Consider the following 6,451-nt stretch of genomic DNA (forward strand, 5'->3'; position numbering starts at 1 on the left):
AAATTGCATAGAAGAGCAAATTCAAGGACCAGGGCTTGAAAACTCCTGAGTCTTCTCATTAATGGATTCCATCTGCTGTCAGAAAAAGATGGAAGTCTTAAAAGATTTTTTTAAATTCAGGATTAGCAGAGAAAAGAGATTTTTTTTTTCTTTCCCTCCCCTTTTCAAAGAACTGTGAGTGCACTGGGAACAATTTCCTACTCATCTTGTGATGTAATTTTATTTCTGGAGTTGCAGCAGCAAAAAAGAGGAAGATAATTCAAACTCCTTTCCCCTCCCCCGAGCAGAAGGAAAAGCTGTTAAAATTATTTCTTAAAACCACTCTTAGAAAATGCATCTGGAATATGCATGAAATGAAAGTTATGATTTAGGGATGTGCAAACAGGTTTGGATGTAATATTTAAACTTGAGCCCCAACTACCTTTTATGAACTCAGAATAAATTTGACACCCCTTCTGCCTCCTCATACTGGTGGGCTACTGTCATTAAACTATGCAAGTTCAGAGTAAAGTTGAAACAAAGCCCGAACACAGAAGTAGAAAGCTTTTCCTTGTAAGCTGTCTAATCTAAGGGCTACTTTCTAGCTGACCATATGTTGGCATGATAGAGACAAATGGGAACGCAGGTATAAATGATACAGAAGGCAGGGTACACTTATACCCGATAGACTAACTTAATCAGATACGTAGCATAAGTTTTTGTGAACCCAGGCTTACTTGATCAGATGCTGTGAAAGCACATGCACAGAACAGCATGTAAAAAAAAATCCATGTGCACTCTGTCTTTGGCAGTCCCCTGCACGTGAGGATGATTGTTTTCCGTGGTTGTCTTATCCGTGAATCTGAAGATGGCTGTTGAGGCCTATCTGGAATCGACAGACTACTGCAGCTTGAACATGTGTTTTCGTGTGGGGTGGGTGGTGCTGGATTCTCAATTTCGTCTACAACACACTGTTTCTGCTGCTCCTGCTTTTCCATCCCTGTTGTTGTCATGAGGTGTCAAAGTACTGAGATCCCTGTAGCAGACTTTTCCTCCAATTGGGGCAGTCCTGTGTGATAGTCTCCCACGAGTTGATATTGATGTTGCTTTTTTTTTTTTTAAGCTGGCTTTGAGGATGTGCCTGAAGCACTTCCTCTGCCCTCCTCTTAGGCATTGCATCTTGGTGGAGCTGGGAGAATAAAACTTGCTTTGGAAGTCGGAGCTAGACATCTGGATGACATGGATGACAGATGATGTTGGATATGATCATTGCCTCGATACTTGCAATGCTGGCTCGCAGGAGAACACGAACATTGGTGTGTCTGTCTTCCCACCAGATTCAAATGATCTTCAACAGGCAGCACTGATGGCAGCAATGTACAAGTTTAGGTGTCTCCTGTACGTTGTCCATGTCTCAGCTCCATACAACAAGGTGGCAATCACGTCTGTTTGATAAACCACAAGTGTGCTTTTGGATCTGATGTCACGATCTTAAAACACCTGTTTCTTCAGGTGTCCAAAGGCTTGACTTGCACATTCGAGGCGATGTTGGATATCTTCGTTGATGTCAGCCTTCAGTGAGAGATGACTTCCGAGGTATGGGAAATACTCAAGGTTCTCTGGAGTCTGACCATGGATCTGGATTACTGGAGCTGGGGACTGTTTGTTAGGAGCTTGTTGGTAGTGGACTTCAGTCTTCTGAATGTTAAGCGTCAGTCCTATTTTCTTGTATGCCTTGGTAAAGATGTTGACTATTGCCTGAAAGCCTGCTTCTGAGTGAGCACACACTACAGCATCATCAGCGTACTGGATTTAAATGATTATGGTTGGGGTGGCCTTGGTTTTGGCTTATAGTTGGCCGAAGGTAAACAGCTTATTATCCATTTAGTAGTTTAGCTGCACTCTGGCTATAAGTTTGTTTATGGTCAGCTGTAGCATCGCGGAAAGGAATATTAAGAAGAGCATTGGAGAGATGACACCACCTTGCTTCCTCTCTTTTTTAAAAATGGGGACCACATTGGCCATTTTCCAGTCCTCTGGCACCTCACCAGAGCACCATGAGTGCTCGTAAAGTTGTGCCAGGGATCCTGCGATGACCTCTGCTAATTCCCTCAGAACTTGGGGGTGAAGATCGTCCAGACCTGTTGATTTAAATACATCCAGTCCCTCCAGAAGTTCCCTGACTAGGTCCTCTCTGACCCTAGGCCTGGGTGCGCCTCCCCTGGGGACTACAGGGGTCCCAGTGTGTGGGATGACCCGATCCCTGCTCAGAAAAATTGAGGCAAAGAAATTGTTAAATAGGTTAGCTTTGCTGTCTGATGTAACAATCAGATTTCCTATCATGTCCTGCAGAGGCCTCACATTGCCCGGTACCTTCTTTTTACCCCCTATGTATTAAAAAAATTACTTCTTGTTTCTCAGATTTCCTTGCTTCCTTGCTTGCCAGATTTCTTTTGCAGCCCAGGCGATGCACCTGAGTTCTCACTTGCAATAACCTTGTTGTTCTGGTCCTTGACTGTCTCTTGAGCAGAGACTGATAGTCATGAAAATAGTTAATAGATGGGCAAATGTCTGGAAGTTTAGAGCCCCCTACAGAGAACACTGATAATGCCTTGTTTGTAAACTAAGTTTTCAACATTAACCTCCAGGTGAGATACATTTTGTATCTCTTCAAAGTTTTACGTTTTACAAGAGCCACTCAGGTTTTGTGTGTATGTAAGTGGCGAGCAGAAAAGGCTTAAGTAGGTTGCATAAATAAAGTGACACACAGTCACACGGGTTTTGCAGGATCAATAGCGCTTGTCATATTCTTCAAATGGCTGCTCCAGTGCACCTCTTCATCTCAGCTTGTATCCATTCCTTCTCTTTCTAGTTTCTTCCTTATGTCTTTTATCACAGTAATTCTATCTGCATAGTTACAACAAGCAGCTCAGACACCCTGGTTAACGGGGGCAGCCCCAGTGCCTGGAAACAAAAGCCAAAACATGCAACCTGCCAAACCCAATGAAGACAAAAACAGCTGATTCTAAGATGAAACATGTTAAATTTATGAATAGGCTTATGTGACGTGGCTGCACATGACAGCATGGGACTCAGTGACCCAGGAGATCATTTCCAGGCCTATGTTCCTAAATCTCTTTCTTTCCAGCACAGGATCAACAAGTAATGTTTGTTATTACTCTTTGTTTTTTTCCTGCCCCTGAGCAGATGTACTGTTTCAGTAATGAATGAGCTGTCCAGAAATTTTCCTCCTCCCCAACTGTCTTTACAAGTACTGCAAGCACATAAGGCAACTAACAGCTACGTTGCATATCCCCAGTCCTCCTGCCAAAGAAAAAAGTTTTCACATCAGGAGGCATTCTATTGATTTTTGCAGGAAGTGTCAGAGAGTCTGTGACTTCTCAAGATGAGTAAGAATATGAGGATCTGGCCTTAAATTTTATTTTGCCTTCTCCTTCCTTTAATGAAAGTAAATCACTTTTATTTTGTGTAGATGTGCATAAAATACTTCATATATCAAGCTCCACATTAAACTATCTTGTAAAGGAAGAATAACATATGAGCTATTACACAAACTATAGGTAATATATGTTGCCGAATCTGATACAGTAATAGGAGCTCATCAATCAATGAATAGGTCAAAATCTGTCAAGATTTGCTGTAGGTCTTCATCATTTTCTTGATGTATGCTAAGCAAAGCAAGCCCAGTAAGGCAGCTCTAAGTCAAGTTGTTGCTCAGCTAAATCTTTACCTTTGTCAGGAGTAGTAGGTCATAAATGAACTCATTCCACTGTGGTTCTATTTATCAATATTTTATTGATTCATGTATACCAAAGAATCATATATATAATCTTGTTCCTCTTCACAGTTGGGTTGTGATTCAAGAGCCTGTGCTGCACTAAATACTGAGGGGAGACCGAGAACTCAAAGTGGGGAACTCCATGTTGTTTGTATTAATCCAGAAGATGATAATAGAGGTAGTTTTCCACAGGCATGAATGGCAGTTAGGTTTGTAATTTGCATTGACTTTCAATGAGAGTTGGGTATCTAGCCACCATGTATACATTTGGAAATCTCCTCCAATAGTCAAATGTGTGCAATAGATGCACACTGAAGCATTATAAAAAATATGTTTTAGTGGATTTGCAAAAGTGAGACGAGATTTCCATTTCTGGGTGTTCACTGTGCTTGTATCAAAAGTCCCTTGGAGCTGTTCCAAGCTGAGCACAGAAAAAACTGGTCACCTTTCAATATCTTACCTTTCGGTTGACTTCATGCTTCACTGAAATGCAACCAGTTCTGGCTGGAAGAGAAAATAGTTAATAGAACCCATGGGATGATACACAGAATGGTAGGACTGAAAGTGGAGAAGAATGGTAGAAAAGAATCTGGTTTATATTTAAAACACAGGGGATTTTAGGCAGGCAGCACATAACTGCCCAAATTAGACTTGGAGTCTTCCAGACTTAATACCTGATGCCAAAAAAAAGCAAGCAATTTTTAATGGACATAGGCAGGCAGTCTCAGAGTATTGTATCTTCTTCAAAAGCTGGCATTATTTATTTATTTTTTTGTTTCACATTTTTATTGTACCTGCTGCTTAATGCAAGATTGACAGAAGGTATGATTGTAGCTAATATGCTAGTGACAATAATAAGAAAGGAAAGGAAGTTCATCCTTGGTAGCTGGGGTAGATTTTCATCAGATTTTTTGTCTGGCTCATCTATTGTGCAAATCATCTCAACTTTCGCCTGAAACTCAAAATAAAATGCATGGGAGTGCAAGCCCCTGAAAAACAAAGCTGCTAAGTTTTGCACAGTTCTAATAATAAGGAAACATGTGTCCTGTGCCCTTCCTCATTATTTATCTCATTATCTCCTGACTTTTCCTTTAGTTCTATAATTACACAATCTTAAAAGAAAATGGCAAAGAAAAAATAAAAAACTCCTACAGTTCTTCAGCAGATGGAAAGTAATAATGTTCTTTTCATGGTCTCTATTTTTTCCCCCTTCCTCTACATGCTCTGGGGAAAGAAATGACACATCTAAGCATTTAGTACCTGAAGGGAAAAAATAGATATTTTCAAAATTTAGGGATGAATCTGACTGAAACAATGGATCCAACTCAACCTGAATTCTGAGGAAGTTCTCTTTCTGATCTCAGCTTCATGATTCTGGCCTTTTTTCCCCCTGAGTATATTATTGCAATCCACTGTGGAGGCAGGGTAGGTAAAAAAGATGATTTGGCCTAATAGTTATGGCATCAAGCTAAGTTTTGGTTTGCTGATTCATACATACCTAGCTCTGCCACTGATCTGTTATGTGCATGATGTTGCTACCTTTCCAAAGATGCTGGGGTGGGATGTCCATTTTCAATCCAAAGTGGCTGTACAACACTCGTATCTGAATGGTAATATTTAATACCCAGCCTGGAGTGATATAGACAGTAATGCAGTATTACAGTTGCAAAGCTGCTGTCTGTTAATCAATGAAGAAGAATACATAATAATGGTAAGAATATTGTGAGTGACCTAGTGATGTGATGCAAAGTTGTTCTACAAGTCTGGAAGTTACTACAAATTAATTTATGAACAAATAGAGCTAACTTAATAAAGGGTCATGGGAAGAGCCAACAAGACCCACTCAATAAGTCTAGATAAGGATACCCTAAAGCATGTGATGGGCTAGTAGGGGGTGCTTCTGTGCTGTGCCACCTGCCTCACTGTGCCCAGCCAAAAACCAAGCTTTGGATGCCTCTCCAGGGGTGCCAACTTATGGCCAACCCCCTTAATGGAGTGCACCCGCAAGCCTGGGGTACCACTGCCACCACCCAGACTTAGGTCTTTGTCTGGGCCCCATGCCATCTGGGATACACAGACCCTGTAGGACCTAGGGGTTACATAATTCCTGCAGGATATATCTGGGTTACATAATTCCTGCAGAATATATCTGGGTGTTTCTTATAGCCTGAAGCATAAAAAGTAGCTTCCCTTAGTCAGTCTAATAAAGGGAGCAAGAAGGCCTGTCCATTCTCTCTCAAGCATATACAGCAAGGCTGGCTATATTAGACAGCTTTTTTGTAGAGAGGGTAGGCATGAAGAGGGGTACAAGTCAGAGAAATTGCAAAAGAATAACCCTGAGCAAACAGAAATGGCTTGATTACCCCTTGATATGCGAGTAGAGTACATTAAACTAAGTTTCTAGTTACTTTTCTGGTAGGTTACTCACTTCCACATCCAGCAAATGAGGGATAGCTGCGGTGGTCCATGTTTCTGTGTGTGTGTTTTAAAATGTCCGCCCCTTTCTTTCTGCAGGGACCCTCTTAAATAGCCCTCCTGACCTCACCACCTGGACCCAGTCAGGGACAGGTGTTATTTGATGCCAGCCAATCAATTTGAAAAACATCCCAGTTACCTAATGGAGTGACATGGGCTTAACCCCTTACCTCCATGTCATGAGGTCAGAGCTCCAAA

At 41.4% G+C, this 6,451-nt stretch overlaps 1 protein-coding gene and 1 long non-coding RNA gene across 4 annotated transcripts in view; one reads left to right on the top strand and one right to left on the bottom strand.

The window, feature by feature from the left end:
• LRRTM4 (leucine rich repeat transmembrane neuronal 4) overlaps positions 1-6,451 on the top strand; it is an 860,180-nt gene that overhangs the window by 181,825 nt on the left and 671,904 nt on the right. The window lies entirely within an intron of this gene.
• On the bottom strand, positions 4,547-5,237 carry LOC109295491. The gene is made up of 2 exons (XR_002096756.1): positions 4,931-5,237; positions 4,547-4,730 (listed from the first exon to the last, which is right to left on the bottom strand). It is a non-coding gene; the product is annotated as an uncharacterized LOC109295491 (long non-coding RNA).

Source organism: Gavialis gangeticus, unplaced genomic scaffold (genome assembly GCF_001723915.1).
Source record: "Gavialis gangeticus isolate Ggan-Ray unplaced genomic scaffold, GavGan_comp1, whole genome shotgun sequence".
In the NCBI taxonomy this organism is placed as follows: Eukaryota; Metazoa; Chordata; order Crocodylia; family Gavialidae; genus Gavialis; species Gavialis gangeticus.